The sequence below is a fragment of the Salvelinus namaycush genome, unplaced genomic scaffold (assembly GCF_016432855.1).
Source record: "Salvelinus namaycush isolate Seneca unplaced genomic scaffold, SaNama_1.0 Scaffold635, whole genome shotgun sequence".
NCBI lineage: Eukaryota > Metazoa > Chordata > Actinopteri > Salmoniformes > Salmonidae > Salvelinus > Salvelinus namaycush.
Window position 1 is genome coordinate 83302 of NW_024061348.1, and position 21106 is coordinate 104407.

The 21106-nt window shown below is 42.7% G+C and overlaps 1 protein-coding gene and 11 non-coding genes across 12 annotated transcripts in view; all 12 read right to left on the reverse strand.

The window, feature by feature from the left end:
- The window catches only part of LOC120042199 (transmembrane protein 19-like), a 45741-nt gene that overhangs the window by 7140 nt on the left and 17495 nt on the right, over positions 1-21106 (reverse strand). The gene's annotated exons all lie outside the window — the stretch shown is intronic.
- On the reverse strand, positions 1905-1977 carry trnak-cuu. The gene has a single exon. It is a non-coding gene; the product is annotated as a tRNA-Lys (tRNA).
- Positions 2387-2459, reverse strand: trnak-cuu. Its single transcript has one exon. It is a non-coding gene; the product is annotated as a tRNA-Lys (tRNA).
- Positions 5644-5716, reverse strand: trnak-cuu. Its single transcript has one exon. It is a non-coding gene; the product is annotated as a tRNA-Lys (tRNA).
- On the reverse strand, positions 6313-6385 carry trnak-cuu. The gene has a single exon. It is a non-coding gene; the product is annotated as a tRNA-Lys (tRNA).
- Positions 10499-10571, reverse strand: trnak-cuu. Its single transcript has one exon. It is a non-coding gene; the product is annotated as a tRNA-Lys (tRNA).
- On the reverse strand, positions 10981-11053 carry trnak-cuu. Its single transcript has one exon. It is a non-coding gene; the product is annotated as a tRNA-Lys (tRNA).
- Positions 14202-14274, reverse strand: trnak-cuu. The gene has a single exon. It is a non-coding gene; the product is annotated as a tRNA-Lys (tRNA).
- On the reverse strand, positions 14871-14943 carry trnak-cuu. The gene has a single exon. It is a non-coding gene; the product is annotated as a tRNA-Lys (tRNA).
- Positions 15937-16009, reverse strand: trnak-cuu. The gene has a single exon. It is a non-coding gene; the product is annotated as a tRNA-Lys (tRNA).
- On the reverse strand, positions 16606-16678 carry trnak-cuu. The gene has a single exon. It is a non-coding gene; the product is annotated as a tRNA-Lys (tRNA).
- Positions 20740-20812, reverse strand: trnak-cuu. The gene has a single exon. It is a non-coding gene; the product is annotated as a tRNA-Lys (tRNA).

The following is a 21106-nucleotide window of genomic DNA, read 5'->3' on the forward strand; positions in this document are numbered from 1 at the left end:
TTTCAGACCCCTCAGTTTTTCCCACATTTTGTTACATTACAGAGTTATTCTAAAATGGATTAAATGAAAAATCCTCAGCAATCTACACATAATACCCCATAATGACAAAGTGACAACAGGTATGTAGAAATTGTTCCAAATTTATTTAAAATAAACCCTTGAATGAGCAGGTGAGTCAACTTTTGACTGGTACTGTGTATCATAATATATATATATATATATATGTATGTATGTACAGTGGGGAGAACAAGTATTTGATACAAAGCATGTAAAATCGGCAGTGTAAGTAGGAAAACCTGCAGAGGTCTGTAAAATGTATCATAGGTACACTTCAACTGTGAAAGACGGAATCTAAAACAAAAATCCAGAAAATCACATTGTATGATTTTTAAGTAATTAATTAGCATTTTATTGCATGACATAAGTATTTGATCACCTACCAACCAGTAAAAATTCCAGCTCTCACAGACCTGTTAGTTTTTCTTTAAGAAGCCCTCTTGTTCTCCACTCATAACTGCACCTGTTTGAACTCGTTACCTGTATAGAAGACACCTGTCCACACACTCAATCAAACAGACTCCAACCTCTCCACAATGGCCAAGACCAGAGAGCTGTGTAAGGACATCAGGGATAAAATTGTAGACCTGCACAAGGCTGGGATGGGCTACAGAACAATAGGCAAGCAGCTTGGTGAGAAGGAAACAACTGTTGGCGCAATTATTAGAAAATGGAAGAAGTTCAAGATGACGGTCAATCACCCTCGGTCTGGGGCTCCATGCAAGATCTCACCTCGTGGGGCATCAATGATCATGAGGTAGGTGAGGGATCAGCCCAGAACTACACGGCAAGACCTGGTCAATGACCTGAAGAGAGCTGGGACCACAGTCTCAAAGAAAACCATTAGTAACACACTACGCCGTCATGGATTAAAATCCTGCAGCGCACGCAAGGTCCCCCTGCTCAAGCCAGCGCATGTCCAGGCCCGTCTGAAGTTTGCCAATGACCATCTGGATGATCCAGAGGAGGAATGGGAGAAGGTCATGTGGTCTGATGAGACAAAAATAGAGCTTTTTGGTCTAAACTCCACTTGCAGTGTTTGGAGGAAGAAGAAGGATGAGTACAACCCCAAGAACACCATCCCAAACATGAAGCATGGAGGTGGAAACATAATTCTTTGGGGATGCTTTTCTGCAAAGGGCACAGGACAACTGCACCGTATTGAGGGGAGGATGGATGGGGCCATGTATCGCGAGATCTTGGCCAACAACCTCCTTCCCTCAGTAAGAGCATTGAAGATGGGTCTTCCAGCATGACAACGACCCGAAACACACAGCCAGGGCAACTAAGGAGTGGCTCCGTAAGAAGCATCTCAAGGTCCTGGAGTGGCCTAGCCAGTCTCCAGACCTGAACCCAATAGAAAATCTTTGGAGGGAGCTGAAAGTCTGTATTGCCCAGCGACAGCCCCGAAACCTGAAGGATCTGGAGAAGGTCTGTATGGAGGAGTGGGCCAAAATCCCTGCTGCAGTGTGTGCAAACCTGGTCAAGAACTACAGGAAACGTATGATCTCTGTAATTGCAAACAAAGGTTTCTGTACCAAATATTAAGTTCTGCTTTTCTGATGTATCAAATACTTATGTCATGCAATAAAATGCTAATTAATTACTTAAAAATCATACAATGTGATTTTCTGGATTTTTGTTTTAGATTCCGTCTCTCACAGTTGAAGTGTACCTATGATAAATTCTACAGACCTCTACATGCTTTGTAAGTAGGAAAACCTGCAAAATCGGCAGTGTGTCAAATACTTGTTCTCCCCACTGTATGTATGTATGTATTGTACACAAATAAAATTTGATTTGCTCACACATTTATCAGAAGAAAGGCTTTCAAATCAAAAGGTCAGCGCCCAACGTGGGGCTCGAACCCACGACCCTGAGATTAAGAGTCTCATGCTCTACCGACTGAGCTAGCCGGGCTTGCATCACTATATAACACCCCCCACATACAGACCTCACAGGGGGTGACCCAACCCTGCCCACTGACAGACATCACAGGGTCTGAACTAACCCTGCCCATTGACAGATCTCAGGGCGTGAACCAACCCTGCCTCTTGGATTTCACCAGCCCTCTATTTCATCACCCTAGTACTTATCCCTCGGGTGATGAAGCTACACAGTCAACAAATACTGGTCATTTATGTAGCATTTGTATCAACCACTATACATCTAAGGCTGGTTTCCCAGACACCCATTAAGTCCTCGTCTAAAAAGCATGCCCATTTGATATTGTTCATAGGTAGTGCTTTTCAGTCGAGGACTATAATCTGTGTCCAGGAAACTGTCCCTGAGCCTCTGAGGATCAATGGTATCCAAATCAAAAGGTCAGCGCCCAACGTGGGGCTCGAACCCACGACCCTGAGATTAAGAGTCTCATGCTCTACCGACTGAGCTAGCCGGGCTTGGAGATACAATCCACTACATCCCAAAATAACACAACTATTAGACCAGGTTGGTAAATAACACACCAACATGTAATAACTGTTAGACCAGGTTGGTAAATAACACACCAGCCCAACATGTAATAACTGTTAGACCAGGTTGGTAAATAACACACCAACATGTAATAACTGTTAGACCAGGTTGGTAAATAACACACCAGCCCAACATGTAATAACTGTTAGACCAGGTTGGTAAATAACACACCAGCCCAACATGTAATAACTGTCAGACCAGGTTAGTAAATAACACACCAGCCCAACATGTAATAACTGTCAGACCAGGTTGGTAAATACCACACCAGCCCAACATGTAATAACTGTCAGACCAGGTTGGTAAATAACACACCAGCCCAACATGTAATAACTGTTAGACCAGGTTGGTAAATAACACACCAGCCCAACATGTAATAACTGTCAGACCAGGTTGGTAAATAACACACCAGCCCAACATGTAATAACTGTCAGACCAGGTTGGTAAATAACACACCAGCCCAACATGTAATAACTGTTAGACCAGGTTGGTAAATAACACACCAGCCCAACATGTAATAACTGTTAGACCAGGTTGGTAAATAACACACCAGCCCAACATGTAATAACTGTTAGACCAGGTTGGTAAATAACACACCAGCCCAACATGTAATAACTGTTAGACCAGGTTGGTAAATAACACACCAGCCCAACATGTAATAACTGTTAGACCAGGTTGGTAAATAACACACCAGCCCAACATGTAATAACTGTCAGACCAGGTTGGTAAATAACACACCAGCCCAACATGTAATAACTGTTAGACCAGGTTGGTAAATAACACACCAGCCCAACATGTAATAACTGTTAGACCAGGTTGGTAAATAACACACCAGCCCAACATGTAATAACTGTTAGACCAGGTTGGTAAATAACACACCAGCCCAACATGTAATAATTGTCAGACCAGGTTGGTAAATAACACACCAGCCCAACATGTAATAACTGTCAGACCAGGTTGGTAAATAACACACCAGCCCAACATGTAATAACTGTTAGACCAGGTTGGTAAATAACACACCAGCCCAACATGTAATAACTGTTAGACCAGGTTGGTAAATAACACACCAGCCCAACATGTAATAACTGTTAGACCAGGTTGGTAAATAACACACCAGCCCAACATGTAATAATTGTCAGACCAGGTTGGTAAATAACACACCAGCCCAACATGTAATAACTGTTAGACCAGGTTGGTAAATAACACACCAACATGTAATAACTGTCAGACCAGGTTGGTAAATAACACACCAGCCATACATGTAATAACTGTTAGACCAGGTTGGTAAATAACACACCAGCCCAACATGTAATAACTGTTAGACCAGGTTGGTAAATAACACACCAGCCCAACATGTAATAACTGTCAGACCAGGTTGGTAAATAACACACCAGCCCAACATGTAATAACTGTTAGACCAGGTTGGTAAATAACACAACAACATGTAATAACTGTCAGACCAGGTTGGTAATAACACACCAGCCCAACATGTAATAACTGTCAGACCAGGTTGGTAAATACCACACCAGCCCAACATGTAATAACTGTCAGACCAGGTTGGTAAATAACACACCAGCCCAACATGTAATAACTGTCAGACCAGGTTGGTAAATAACACACCAGCCCAACATGTAATAACTGTTAGACCAGGTTGGTAAATAACACAACAACATGTAATAACTGTCAGACCAGGTTGGTAATAACACACCAGCCCAACATGTAATAACTGTCAGACCAGGTTGGTAAATACCACACCAGCCCAACATGTAATAACTGTCAGACCAGGTTGGTAAATAACACACCAGCCCAACATGTAATAACTGTCAGACCAGGTTGGTAAATAACACACCAGCCCAACATGTAATAACTGTCAGACCAGGTTGGTAAATAACACACCAGCCCAACATGTAATAACTGTCAGACCAGGTTGGTAAATAACACACCAGCCCAACATGTAATAACTGTCAGACCAGGTTGGTAAATAACACACCAGCCCAACATGTAATAACTGTTAGACCAGGTTGGTAAATAACACACCAGCCCAACATGTAATAACTGTTAGACCAGGTTGGTAAATAACACACCAGCCCAACATGTAATAACTGTTAGACCAGGTTGGTAAATAACACACCAGCCCAACATGTAATAACTGTCAGACCAGGTTGGTAAATAACACACCAGCCCAACATGTAATAACTGTTAGACCAGGTTGGTAAATAACACACCAGCCCAACATGTAATAACTGTCAGACCAGGTTGGTAAATAACACACCAGCTCAACATGTAATAACTGTCAGACCAGGTTGGTAATAACACACCAGCCCAACATGTAATAACTGTCAGACCAGGTTGGTAAATAACACACCAGCCCAACATGTAATAACTGTCAGACCAGGTTAGTAAACGACTAGTCTAGAGACAGTAACAAACTCTCAAACATAATTACCTTCTTTCTACATACAGCCTGCAACTCAAATGGCACCCTATTCCCTACATAGTGCACTACTTTTGACCAGGGTATTTGTGCCATTTGGACTTAGACATAGTGTGGGGCTGAAAGCCATGGTCCAAAAGGTCTCATGATCCCCCCTGTAGAGACAGAGCCTGCCAGACGTAGCCTGAATATGCATAAATCCTTTAACCTCCTGTTAACAAGCCTCATGGCAGCATGACAAGACCTTTGATCCTGTCCTATACCCTGATCCTCCACTTGTGATAGGACAAAGCACCATCACAGGGCATAATAACACCATTATAAACATTAGTTTAGTTATTACTCATTACTTATATACACAAGTGCCTTCAAAAAGTATTCAGACCCATTGGTTTTTTACACATTTTGTTACGTTACAGCGTTATTCTAAATTGGATTAAATAAAAAATCCTCAGCAATCTACTCACAACACCCCATAATGACAAAGCAAAAACAGGTATGTAGAAATTGTTCCAAATGTATTAAAAATAAACCCTTGAATGAGTAGGTGAGTCAACTTTTGACTGGTACTGTGTATCATAATATATATGTATGTATGTATGTATGTACATATATACACAAATAAAATTTGATTTGCTCACACATTTATCAGAAGAAAGGCTTTCAAATCAAAAGGTTAACGCCCAACGTGGGGCTCGAACCCACGACCCTGAGATTAAGAGTCTCATGCTCTACCGACTGAGCTAGCCAGGCTTGCATCACTATATGACACCACCCACATACAGACCTCACAGGGCATGACCCAACCCTGCCCCCTGACAGACCTCACAGGGTCTGAACCAACCCTGCCCATTGACAGACCTCACAGGGTCTGAATCAACCCTGCCCATTGACAGACCTCACAGGGTCTGAACCAACCCTGCCCACTGACAGACCTCACAAGGCGTGAACCAACCCTGCCCATTGCCAGACCTCACAGGGCGTGAACCAACCCTGCCCATTGCCAGACCTCACAGGGCGTGAACCAACCCTGCCCATTGCCAGACCTCACAGGGCGTGAACCAACCCTGCCTCTTGGATTTCACCAGTCCTCTATTTCATCACCCTAGTTCATATCCCTCGGGTGATGAAGCTACACAGTCAACAAATACTGGTCATTTATGTAGCATGTGTATTAACCACTATACATCTAAAGCTGGTTTCCCAGACAACCATTAAGTCCTAGTCTAAAAAGCATGCCCATTTGATATTGTTCATAGGTAGTGCTTTTCAGTCGAGGACTATAATCTGTGTCCAGGAAACTGGCCCCAAGCCTCTGAGGATCAATGGTATTCAAATCAAAAGGTCAGCGCCCAACGTGGGGCTCGAACCCACGACCCTGAGATTAAGAGTCTCATGCTCTACCGACTGAGCTAGCCGGGCTTGGAGATACAATCCACAACATCCCAAAATAACACAACTGTTAGACCAGGTTGGTAAATAACACACCAACATGTAATAACTGTCAGACCAGGTTGGTAAATAACACACCAGCCCAACATGTAATAACTGTTAGACCAGGTTGGTAAATAACACACCAGCCCAACATGTAATAACTGTCAGACCAGGTTGGTAAATAACACACCAGCCCAACATGTAATAACTGTCAGACCAGGTTGGTAAATAACACACCAGCCCAACATGTAATAACTGTCAGACCAGGTTGGTAAATAACAAACCAGCCCAACATGTAATAACTGTCAGACCAGGTTGGTAAATAACACACCAGCCCAACATGTAATAACTGTCAGACCAGGTTGGTAAATAACACACCAGCCCAACATGTAATAACTGTTAGACCAGGTTGGTAAATAACACACCAACATGTAATAACTGTTAGACCAGGTTGGTAAATAACACACCAACATGTAATAACTGTCAGACCAGGTTGGTAAATAACACACCAGCCCAACATGTAATAACTGTCAGACCAGGTTGGTAAATAACACACCAGCCCAACATGTAATAACTGTCAGACCAGGTTGGTAAATAACACACCAGCCCAACATGTAATAACTGTTAGACCAGGTTGGTAATAACACACCAGCCCAACATGTAATAACTGTTAGACCAGGTTGGTAAATAACACACCAACATCAAATCAAAATCAAATCAAGTTTATTTTATATAGCCCTTCGTACATCAGCTAATATCTCGAAGAGCTGTACAGAAACCCAGCCTAAAACCCCAAACAGCAAGCAATGCAGGTGTAGAAGCACGGTGGCTAGGAAAAACTCCCTAGAAAGGCCAAAACCTAGGAAGAAACCTAGAGAGGAACCAGGCTATGAGGGATGGCCAGTCCTCTTCTGACTGTGCCGGGTGGAGATTATAACAGAACATGGCCAAGATGTTCAAAATGTTCATAAGTGACAAGCATGGTCAAATAATAATCAGGAATAAATGTCAGTTGGCTTTCATAGCCGATCATTAATAGTTGAAAACAGCAGGTCTGGGACAGGTAGGGGTTCCATAACCGCAGGCAGAACAGTTGAAACTGGAATAGCAGCAAGGCCAGGTGGACTGGGGACAACATGTTAGATCAGGTTGGTAAATAACACACCAACATGTAATAACTGTTAGACCAGGTTGGTAAATAACACACCAGCCCAACATGTAATAACAGTCAGACCAGGTTGGTAAATAACACACCAGCCCAACATGTAATAACTGTTAGACCAGGTTGGTAAATAACACACCAACATGTAATAACTGTCAGACCAGGTTGGGAAATGACACACCAGCCCAACATGTAATAACTGTTAGACCAGGTTGGTAAATAACACACCAGCCCAACATGTAATAACTGTTAGACCAGGTTGGTAAATAACACACCAACATGTAATAACTGTCAGACCAGGTTGGTAAATAACACACCAGCCCAACATGTAATAACTGTTAGACCAGGTTGGTAAATAACACACCAACATGTAATAACTGTCAGACCAGGTTGGTAAATAACACACCAGCCCAACATGTAATAACTGTTAGACCAGGTTGGTAAATAACACACCAGCCCAACATGTAATAACTGTCAGACCAGGTTGGTAAATAACACACCAGCCCAACATGTAATAACTGTTAGACCAGGTTGGTAAATAACACACCAGCCCAACATGTAATAACTGTCAGACCAGGTTGGTAAATAACACACCAGCCCAACATGTAATAACTGTCAGACCAGGTTAGTAAATGACTAGTCTAGAGACAATAACAACTCTCAAACATAATTACCTTCTTTCTACATACAGTCTGCAACTCAAATGGCACCCTATTCCCTATATAGTGCACTGCTTTTGACCAGGGTATTTGTGCCATTTGGACTTAGACATAGTGTGGGGCTGAAAGCCATGGTCCAAAAGGTCTCATGATCCCCCCTGTAGAGAGACAGAGCCTGCCAGATGTAGCCTGAATATGCATAAATCCTTTAACTTCCTGTTAACAAGCCTCATGGCAGAATGACATGACCTTTGATCCTGTCCTATACCCTGATCCTCCACTTGTGATAGGACAAAGCCATTACAGAGCACAATAACACCATTAAAAACATTAGTTTAGTCATTACTCGTTACTTATATACAAGTGCCTTCAAAAAGGTTTCAGACCCCTCAGTTTTTCCCACATTTTGTTACATTACAGAGTTATTCTAAAATGGATTAAATGAAAAATCCTCAGCAATCTACACATAATACCCCATAATGACAAAGTGACAACAGGTATGTAGAAATTGTTCCAAATTTATTTAAAATAAACCCTTGAATGAGCAGGTGAGTCAACTTTTGACTGGTACTGTGTATCATAATATATATATATATATATGTATGTATGTACAGTGGGGAGAACAAGTATTTGATACAAAGCATGTAAAATCGGCAGTGTAAGTAGGAAAACCTGCAGAGGTCTGTAAAATGTATCATAGGTACACTTCAACTGTGAAAGACGGAATCTAAAACAAAAATCCAGAAAATCACATTGTATGATTTTTAAGTAATTAATTAGCATTTTATTGCATGACATAAGTATTTGATCACCTACCAACCAGTAAAAATTCCAGCTCTCACAGACCTGTTAGTTTTTCTTTAAGAAGCCCTCTTGTTCTCCACTCATAACTGCACCTGTTTGAACTCGTTACCTGTATAGAAGACACCTGTCCACACACTCAATCAAACAGACTCCAACCTCTCCACAATGGCCAAGACCAGAGAGCTGTGTAAGGACATCAGGGATAAAATTGTAGACCTGCACAAGGCTGGGATGGGCTACAGAACAATAGGCAAGCAGCTTGGTGAGAAGGAAACAACTGTTGGCGCAATTATTAGAAAATGGAAGAAGTTCAAGATGACGGTCAATCACCCTCGGTCTGGGGCTCCATGCAAGATCTCACCTCGTGGGGCATCAATGATCATGAGGTAGGTGAGGGATCAGCCCAGAACTACACGGCAAGACCTGGTCAATGACCTGAAGAGAGCTGGGACCACAGTCTCAAAGAAAACCATTAGTAACACACTACGCCGTCATGGATTAAAATCCTGCAGCGCACGCAAGGTCCCCCTGCTCAAGCCAGCGCATGTCCAGGCCCGTCTGAAGTTTGCCAATGACCATCTGGATGATCCAGAGGAGGAATGGGAGAAGGTCATGTGGTCTGATGAGACAAAAATAGAGCTTTTTGGTCTAAACTCCACTTGCAGTGTTTGGAGGAAGAAGAAGGATGAGTACAACCCCAAGAACACCATCCCAAACATGAAGCATGGAGGTGGAAACATAATTCTTTGGGGATGCTTTTCTGCAAAGGGCACAGGACAACTGCACCGTATTGAGGGGAGGATGGATGGGGCCATGTATCGCGAGATCTTGGCCAACAACCTCCTTCCCTCAGTAAGAGCATTGAAGATGGGTCTTCCAGCATGACAACGACCCGAAACACACAGCCAGGGCAACTAAGGAGTGGCTCCGTAAGAAGCATCTCAAGGTCCTGGAGTGGCCTAGCCAGTCTCCAGACCTGAACCCAATAGAAAATCTTTGGAGGGAGCTGAAAGTCTGTATTGCCCAGCGACAGCCCCGAAACCTGAAGGATCTGGAGAAGGTCTGTATGGAGGAGTGGGCCAAAATCCCTGCTGCAGTGTGTGCAAACCTGGTCAAGAACTACAGGAAACGTATGATCTCTGTAATTGCAAACAAAGGTTTCTGTACCAAATATTAAGTTCTGCTTTTCTGATGTATCAAATACTTATGTCATGCAATAAAATGCTAATTAATTACTTAAAAATCATACAATGTGATTTTCTGGATTTTTGTTTTAGATTCCGTCTCTCACAGTTGAAGTGTACCTATGATAAATTCTACAGACCTCTACATGCTTTGTAAGTAGGAAAACCTGCAAAATCGGCAGTGTGTCAAATACTTGTTCTCCCCACTGTATGTATGTATGTATTGTACACAAATAAAATTTGATTTGCTCACACATTTATCAGAAGAAAGGCTTTCAAATCAAAAGGTCAGCGCCCAACGTGGGGCTCGAACCCACGACCCTGAGATTAAGAGTCTCATGCTCTACCGACTGAGCTAGCCGGGCTTGCATCACTATATAACACCCCCCACATACAGACCTCACAGGGGGTGACCCAACCCTGCCCACTGACAGACATCACAGGGTCTGAACTAACCCTGCCCATTGACAGATCTCAGGGCGTGAACCAACCCTGCCTCTTGGATTTCACCAGCCCTCTATTTCATCACCCTAGTACTTATCCCTCGGGTGATGAAGCTACACAGTCAACAAATACTGGTCATTTATGTAGCATTTGTATCAACCACTATACATCTAAGGCTGGTTTCCCAGACACCCATTAAGTCCTCGTCTAAAAAGCATGCCCATTTGATATTGTTCATAGGTAGTGCTTTTCAGTCGAGGACTATAATCTGTGTCCAGGAAACTGTCCCTGAGCCTCTGAGGATCAATGGTATCCAAATCAAAAGGTCAGCGCCCAACGTGGGGCTCGAACCCACGACCCTGAGATTAAGAGTCTCATGCTCTACCGACTGAGCTAGCCGGGCTTGGAGATACAATCCACTACATCCCAAAATAACACAACTATTAGACCAGGTTGGTAAATAACACACCAACATGTAATAACTGTTAGACCAGGTTGGTAAATAACACACCAGCCCAACATGTAATAACTGTTAGACCAGGTTGGTAAATAACACACCAGCCCAACATGTAATAACTGTTAGACCAGGTTGGTAAATAACACACCAGCCCAACATGTAATAACTGTTAGACCAGGTTGGTAAATAACACACCAGCCCAACATGTAATAACTGTTAGACCAGGTTGGTAAATAACACACCAGCCCAACATGTAATAACTGTCAGACCAGGTTGGTAAATAACACACCAGCCCAACATGTAATAACTGTCAGACCAGGTTGGTAAATAACACACCAGCCCAACATGTAATAACTGTTAGACCAGGTTGGTAAATAACACACCAGCCCAACATGTAATAACTGTTAGACCAGGTTGGTAAATAACACACCAGCCCAACATGTAATAACTGTTAGACCAGGTTGGTAAATAACACACCAGCCCAACATGTAATAACTGTTAGACCAGGTTGGTAAATAACACACCAGCCCAACATGTAATAACTGTTAGACCAGGTTGGTAAATAACACACCAGCCCAACATGTAATAACTGTTAGACCAGGTTGGTAAATAACACACCAGCCCAACATGTAATAACTGTCAGACCAGGTTGGTAAATAACACACCAGCCCAACATGTAATAACTGTTAGACCAGGTTGGTAAATAACACACCAGCCCAACATGTAATAACTGTTAGACCAGGTTGGTAAATAACACACCAGCCCAACATGTAATAACTGTTAGACCAGGTTGGTAAATAACACACCAGCCCAACATGTAATAATTGTCAGACCAGGTTGGTAAATAACACACCAGCCCAACATGTAATAACTGTCAGACCAGGTTGGTAAATAACACACCAGCCCAACATGTAATAACTGTTAGACCAGGTTGGTAAATAACACACCAGCCCAACATGTAATAACTGTTAGACCAGGTTGGTAAATAACACACCAGCCCAACATGTAATAACTGTTAGACCAGGTTGGTAAATAACACACCAGCCCAACATGTAATAACTGTCAGACCAGGTTGGTAAATAACACACCAGCCCAACATGTAATAACTGTTAGACCAGGTTGGTAAATAACACACCAGCCCAACATGTAATAATTGTCAGACCAGGTTGGTAAATAACACACCAGCCCAACATGTAATAACTGTTAGACCAGGTTGGTAAATAACACACCAACATGTAATAACTGTCAGACCAGGTTGGTAAATAACACACCAGCCATACATGTAATAACTGTTAGACCAGGTTGGTAAATAACACACCAGCCCAACATGTAATAACTGTTAGACCAGGTTGGTAAATAACACACCAGCCCAACATGTAATAACTGTCAGACCAGGTTGGTAAATAACACACCAGCCCAACATGTAATAACTGTTAGACCAGGTTGGTAAATAACACAACAACATGTAATAACTGTCAGACCAGGTTGGTAATAACACACCAGCCCAACATGTAATAACTGTCAGACCAGGTTGGTAAATACCACACCAGCCCAACATGTAATAACTGTCAGACCAGGTTGGTAAATAACACACCAGCCCAACATGTAATAACTGTCAGACCAGGTTGGTAAATAACACACCAGCCCAACATGTAATAACTGTCAGACCAGGTTGGTAAATAACACACCAGCCCAACATGTAATAACTGTCAGACCAGGTTGGTAAATAACACACCAGCCCAACATGTAATAACTGTCAGACCAGGTTGGTAAATAACACACCAGCCCAACATGTAATAACTGTCAGACCAGGTTGGTAAATAACACACCAGCCCAACATGTAATAACTGTCAGACCAGGTTGGTAAATAACACACCAGCCCAACATGTAATAACTGTCAGACCAGGTTGGTAAATAACACACCAGCCCAACATGTAATAACTGTCAGACCAGGTTGGTAAATAACACACCAGCCCAACATGTAATAACTGTTAGACCAGGTTGGTAAATAACACACCAGCCCAACATGTAATAACTGTTAGACCAGGTTGGTAAATAACACACCAGCCCAACATGTAATAACTGTTAGACCAGGTTGGTAAATAACACACCAGCCCAACATGTAATAACTGTCAGACCAGGTTGGTAAATAACACACCAGCCCAACATGTAATAACTGTTAGACCAGGTTGGTAAATAACACACCAGCCCAACATGTAATAACTGTCAGACCAGGTTGGTAAATAACACACCAGCTCAACATGTAATAACTGTCAGACCAGGTTGGTAATAACACACCAGCCCAACATGTAATAACTGTCAGACCAGGTTGGTAAATAACACACCAGCCCAACATGTAATAACTGTCAGACCAGGTTAGTAAACGACTAGTCTAGAGACAGTAACAAACTCTCAAACATAATTACCTTCTTTCTACATACAGCCTGCAACTCAAATGGCACCCTATTCCCTACATAGTGCACTACTTTTGACCAGGGTATTTGTGCCATTTGGACTTAGACATAGTGTGGGGCTGAAAGCCATGGTCCAAAAGGTCTCATGATCCCCCCTGTAGAGACAGAGCCTGCCAGACGTAGCCTGAATATGCATAAATCCTTTAACCTCCTGTTAACAAGCCTCATGGCAGCATGACAAGACCTTTGATCCTGTCCTATACCCTGATCCTCCACTTGTGATAGGACAAAGCACCATCACAGGGCATAATAACACCATTATAAACATTAGTTTAGTTATTACTCATTACTTATATACACAAGTGCCTTCAAAAAGTATTCAGACCCATTGGTTTTTTACACATTTTGTTACGTTACAGCGTTATTCTAAATTGGATTAAATAAAAAATCCTCAGCAATCTACTCACAACACCCCATAATGACAAAGCAAAAACAGGTATGTAGAAATTGTTCCAAATGTATTAAAAATAAACCCTTGAATGAGTAGGTGAGTCAACTTTTGACTGGTACTGTGTATCATAATATATATGTATGTATGTATGTATGTACATATATACACAAATACAATTTGATTTGCTCACACATTTATCAGAAGAAAGGCTTTCAAATCAAAAGGTTAACGCCCAACGTGGGGCTCGAACCCACGACCCTGAGATTAAGAGTCTCATGCTCTACCGACTGAGCTAGCCAGGCTTGCATCAATATATGACACCACCCACATACAGACCTCACAGGGCATGACCCAACCCTGCCCCCTGACAGACCTCACAGGGTCTGAACCAACCCTGCCCATTGACAGACCTCACAGGGTCTGAATCAACCCTGCCCATTGACAGACCTCACAGGGTCTGAACCAACCCTGCCCACTGACAGACCTCACAAGGCGTGAACCAACCCTGCCCATTGCCAGACCTCACAGGGCGTGAACCAACCCTGCCCATTGCCAGACCTCACAGGGCGTGAACCAACCCTGCCCATTGCCAGACCTCACAGGGCGTGAACCAACCCTGCCTCTTGGATTTCACCAGTCCTCTATTTCATCACCCTAGTTCATATCCCTCGGGTGATGAAGCTACACAGTCAACAAATACTGGTCATTTATGTAGCATGTGTATTAACCACTATACATCTAAAGCTGGTTTCCCAGACAACCATTAAGTCCTAGTCTAAAAAGCATGCCCATTTGATATTGTTCATAGGTAGTGCTTTTCAGTCGAGGACTATAATCTGTGTCCAGGAAACTGGCCCCAAGCCTCTGAGGATCAATGGTATTCAAATCAAAAGGTCAGCGCCCAACGTGGGGCTCGAACCCACGACCCTGAGATTAAGAGTCTCATGCTCTACCGACTGAGCTAGCCGGGCTTGGAGATACAATCCACAACATCCCAAAATAACACAACTGTTAGACCAGGTTGGTAAATAACACACCAACATGTAATAACTGTCAGACCAGGTTGGTAAATAACACACCAGCCCAACATGTAATAACTGTTAGACCAGGTTGGTAAATAACACACCAACATGTAATAACTGTCAGACCAGGTTGGTAAATAACACACCAGCCCAACATGTAATAACTGTCAGACCAGGTTGGTAAATAACACACCAGCCCAACATGTAATAACTGTCAGACCAGGTTAGTAAACGACTAGTCTAGAGACAGTAACAAACTCTCAAACATAATTACCTTCTTTCTACATACAGCCTGCAACTCAAATGGCACCCTATTCCCTACATAGTGCACTACTTTTGACCAGGGTATTTGTGCCATTTGGACTTAGACATAGTGTGGGGCTGAAAGCCATGGTCCAAAAGGTCTCATGATCCCCCCTGTAGAGACAGAGCCTGCCAGACGTAGCCTGAATATGCATAAATCCTTTAACCTCCTGTTAACAAGCCTCATGGCAGCATGACAAGACCTTTGATCCTGTCCTATACCCTGATCCTCCACTTGTGATAGGACAAAGCACCATCACAGGGCATAATAACACCATTATAAACATTAGTTTAGTTATTACTCATTACTTATATACACAAGTGCCTTCAAAAAGTATTCAGACCCATTGGTTTTTTACACATTTTGTTACGTTACAGCGTTATTCTAAATTGGATTAAATAAAAAATCCTCAGCAATCTACTCACAACACCCCATAATGACAAAGCAAAAACAGGTATGTAGAAATTGTTCCAAATGTATTAAAAATAAACCCTTGAATGAGTAGGTGAGTCAACTTTTGACTGGTACTGTGTATCATAATATATATGTATGTATGTATGTATGTACATATATACACAAATACAATTTGATTTGCTCACACATTTATCAGAAGAAAGGCTTTCAAATCAAAAGGTTAACGCCCAACGTGGGGCTCGAACCCACGACCCTGAGATTAAGAGTCTCATGCTCTACCGACTGAGCTAGCCAGGCTTGCATCAATATATGACACCACCCACATACAGACCTCACAGGGCATGACCCAACCCTGCCCCCTGACAGACCTCACAGGGTCTGAACCAACCCTGCCCATTGACAGACCTCACAGGGTCTGAATCAACCCTGCCCATTGACAGACCTCACAGGGTCTGAACCAACCCTGCCCACTGACAGACCTCACAAGGCGTGAACCAACCCTGCCCATTGCCAGACCTCACAGGGCGTGAACCAACCCTGCCCATTGCCAGACCTCACAGGGCGTGAACCAACCCTGCCCATTGCCAGACCTCACAGGGCGTGAACCAACCCTGCCTCTTGGATTTCACCAGTCCTCTATTTCATCACCCTAGTTCATATCCCTCGGGTGATGAAGCTACACAGTCAACAAATACTGGTCATTTATGTAGCATGTGTATTAACCACTATACATCTAAAGCTGGTTTCCCAGACAACCATTAAGTCCTAGTCTAAAAAGCATGCCCATTTGATATTGTTCATAGGTAGTGCTTTTCAGTCGAGGACTATAATCTGTGTCCAGGAAACTGGCCCCAAGCCTCTGAGGATCAATGGTATTCAAATCAAAAGGTCAGCGCCCAACGTGGGGCTCGAACCCACGACCCTGAGATTAAGAGTCTCATGCTCTACCGACTGAGCTAGCCGGGCTTGGAGATACAATCCACAACATCCCAAAATAACACAACTGTTAGACCAGGTTGGTAAATAACACACCAACATGTAATAACTGTCAGACCAGGTTGGTAAATAACACACCAGCCCAACATGTAATAACTGTTAGACCAGGTTGGTAAATAACACACCAACATGTAATAACTGTCAGACCAGGTTGGTAAATAACACACCAGCCCAACATGTAATAACTGTCAGACCAGGTTGGTAAATAACACACCAGCCCAACATGTAATAACTGTCAGACCAGGTTGGTAAATAACAAACCAGCCCAACATGTAATAACTGTCAGACCAGGTTGGTAAATAACACACCAGCCCAACATGTAATAACTGTTAGACCAGGTTGGTAAATAACACACCAACATGTAATAACTGTTAGACCAGGTTGGTAAATAACACACCAACATGTAATAACTGTCAGACCAGGTTGGTAAATAACACACCAGCCCAACATGTAATAACTGTCAGACCAGGTTGGTAAATAACACACCAGCCCAACATGTAATAACTGTCAGACCAGGTTGGTAAATAACACACCAGCCCAACATGTAATAACTGTTAGACCAGGTTGGTAATAACACACCAGCCCAACATGTAATAACTGTTAGACCAGGTTGGTAAATAACACACCAACATCAAATCAAAATCAAATCAAGTTTATTTTATATAGCCCTTCGTACATCAGCTAATATCTCGAAGAGCTGTACAGAAACCCAGCCTAAAACCCCAAACAGCAAGCAATGCAGGTGTAGAAGCACGGTGGCTAGGAAAAACTCCCTAGAAAGGCCAAAACCTAGGAAGAAACCTAGAGAGGAACCAGGCTATGAGGGATGGCCAGTCCTCTTCTGACTGTGCCGGGTGGAGATTATAACAGAACATGGCCAAGATGTTCAAAATGTTCATAAGTGACAAGCATGGTCAAATAATAATCAGGAATAAATGTCAGTTGGCTTTCATAGCCGATCATTAATAGTTGAAAACAGCAGGTCTGGGACAGGTAGGGGTTCCATAACCGCAGGCAGAACAGTTGAAACTGGAATAGCAGCAAGGCCAGGTGGACTGGGGACAACATGTTAGATCAGGTTGGTAAATAACACACCAACATGTAATAACTGTTAGACCAGGTTGGTAAATAACACACCAGCCCAACATGTAATAACAGTCAGACCAGGTTGGTAAATAACACACCAGCCCAACATGTAATAACTGTTAGACCAGGTTGGTAAATAACACACCAACATGTAATAACTGTCAGACCAGGTTGGGAAATGACACACCAGCCCAACATGTAATAACTGTTAGACCAGGTTGGTAAATAACACACCAGCCCAACATGTAATAACTGTTAGACCAGGTTGGTAAATAACACACCAACATGTAATAACTGTCAGACCAGGTTGGTAAATAACACACCAGCCCAACATGTAATAACTGTTAGACCAGGTTGGTAAATAACACACCAACATGTAATAACTGTCAGACCAGGTTGGTAAATAACACACCAGCCCAACATGTAATAACTGTTAGACCAGGTTGGTAAATAACACACCAGCCCAACATGTAATAACTGTCAGACCAGGTTGGTAAATAACACACCAGCCCAACATGTAATAACTGTTAGACCAGGTTGGTAAATAACACACCAGCCCAACATGTAATAACTGTCAGACCAGGTTGGTAAATAACACACCAGCCCAACATGTAATAACTGTCAGACCAGGTTAGTAAATGACTAGTCTAGAGACAGTAACAACTCTCAAACATAATTACCTTCTTTCTACATACAGTCTGCAACTCAAATGGCACCCTATTCCCTATATAGTGCACTGCTTTTGACCAGGGTATTTGTGCCATTTGGACTTAGACATAGTGTGGGGCTGAAAGCCATGGTCCAAAAGGTCTCATGATCCCCCCTGTAGAGAGACAGAGCCTGCCAGATGTAGCCTGAATATGCATAAATCCTTTAACTTCCTGTTAACAAGCCTCATGGCAGAATGACATGACCTTTGATCCTGTCCTATACCCTGATCCTCCACTTGTGATAGGACAAAGCCATTACAGAGCACAATAACACCATTAAAAACATTAGTTTAGTCATTACTCGTTACTTATATACAAGTGCCTTCAAAAAGGTTTCAGACCCCTCAGTTTTTCCCACATTTTGTTACATTACAGAGTTATTCTAAAATGGATTAAATGAAAAATCCTCAGCAATCTACACATAATACCCCATAATGACAAAGTGACAACAGGTATGTAGAAATTGTTCCAAATTTATTTAAAATAAACCCTTGAATGAGCAGGTGAGTCAACTTTTGACTGGTACTGTGTATCATAATATATATATATATATATGTATGTATGTACAGTGGGGAGAACAAGTATTTGATACAAAGCATGTAAAATCGGCAGTGTAAGTAGGAAAACCTGCAGAGGTCTGTAAAATGTATCATAGGTACACTTCAACTGTGAAAGACGGAATCTAAAACAAAAATCCAGAAAATCACATTGTATGATTTTTAAGTAATTAATTAGCATTTTATTGCATGACATAAGTATTTGATCACCTACCAACCAGTAAAAATTCCAGCTCTCACAGACCTGTTAGTTTTTCTTTAAGAAGCCCTCTTGTTCTCCACTCATAACTGCACCTGTTTGAACTCGTTACCTGTATAGAAGACACCTGTCCACACACTCAATCAAACAGACTCCAACCTCTCCACAATGGCCAAGACCAGAGAGCTGTGTAAGGACATCAGGGATAAAATTGTAGACCTGCACAAGGCTGGGATGGGCTACAGAACAATAGGCAAGCAGCTTGGTGAGAAGGAAACAACTGTTGGCGCAATTATTAGAAAATGGAAGAAGTTCAAGATGACGGTCAATCACCCTCGGTCTGGGGCTCCATGCAAGATCTCACCTCGTGGGGCATCAATGATCATGAGGTAGGTGAGGGATCAGCCCAGAACTACACGGCAAGACCTGGTCAATGACCTGAAGAGAGCTGGGACCACAGTCTCAAAGAAAACCATTAGTAACACACTACGCCGTCATGGATTAAAATCCTGCAGCGCACGCAAGGTCCCCCTGCTCAAGCCAGCGCATGTCCAGGCCCGTCTGAAGTTTGCCAATGACCATCTGGATGATCCAGAGGAGGAATGGGAGAAGGTCATGTGGTCTGATGAGACAAAAATAGAGCTTTTTGGTCTAAACTCCACTTGCAGTGTTTGGAGGAAGAAGAAGGATGAGTACAACCCCAAGAACACCATCCCAAACATGAAGCATGGAGGTGGAAACATAATTCTTTGGGGATGCTTTTCTGCAAAGGGCACAGGACAACTGCACCGTATTGAGGGGAGGATGGATGGGGCCATGTATCGCGAGATCTTGGCCAACAACCTCCTTCCCTCAGTAAGAGCATTGAAGATGGGTCTTCCAGCATGACAACGACCCGAAACACACAGCCAGGGCAACTAAGGAGTGGCTCCGTAAGAAGCATCTCAAGGTCCTGGAGTGGCCTAGCCAGTCTCCAGACCTGAACCCAATAGAAAATCTTTGGAGGGAGCTGAAAGTCTGTATTGCCCAGCGACAGCCCCGAAACCTGAAGGATCTGGAGAAGGTCTGTATGGAGGAGTGGGCCAAAATCCCTGCTGCAGTGTGTGCAAACCTGGTCAAGAACTACAGGAAACGTATGATCTCTGTAATTGCAAACAAAGGTTTCTGTACCAAATATTAAGTTCTGCTTTTCTGATGTATCAAATACTTATGTCATGCAATAAAATGCTAATTAATTACTTAAAAATCATACAATGTGATTTTCTGGATTTTTGTTTTAGATTCCGTCTCTCACAGTTGAAGTGTACCTATGATAAATTCTACAGACCTCTACATGCTTTGTAAGTAGGAAAACCTGCAAAATCGGCAGTGTGTCAAATACTTGTTCTCCCCACTGTATGTATGTATGTATTGTACACAAATAAAATTTGATTTGCTCACACATTTATCAGAAGAAAGGCTTTCAAATCAAAAGGTCAGCGCCCAACGTGGGGCTCGAACCCACGACCCTGAGATTAAGAGTCTCATGCTCTACCGACTGAGCTAGCCGGGCTTGGAGATACAATCCACTACATCCCAAAATAACACAACTATTAGACCAGGTTGGTAAATAACACACCAACATGTAATAACTGTTAGACCAGGTTGGTAAATAACACACCAGCCCAACATGTAATAACTGTTAGACCAGGTTGGTAAATAACACACCAACATGTAATAACTGTTAGACCAGGTTGGTAAATAACACACCAGCCCAACATGTAATAACTGTTAGACCAGGTTGGTAAATAACACACCAGCCCAACATGTAATAACTGTTAGACCAGGTTGGTAAATAACACACCAG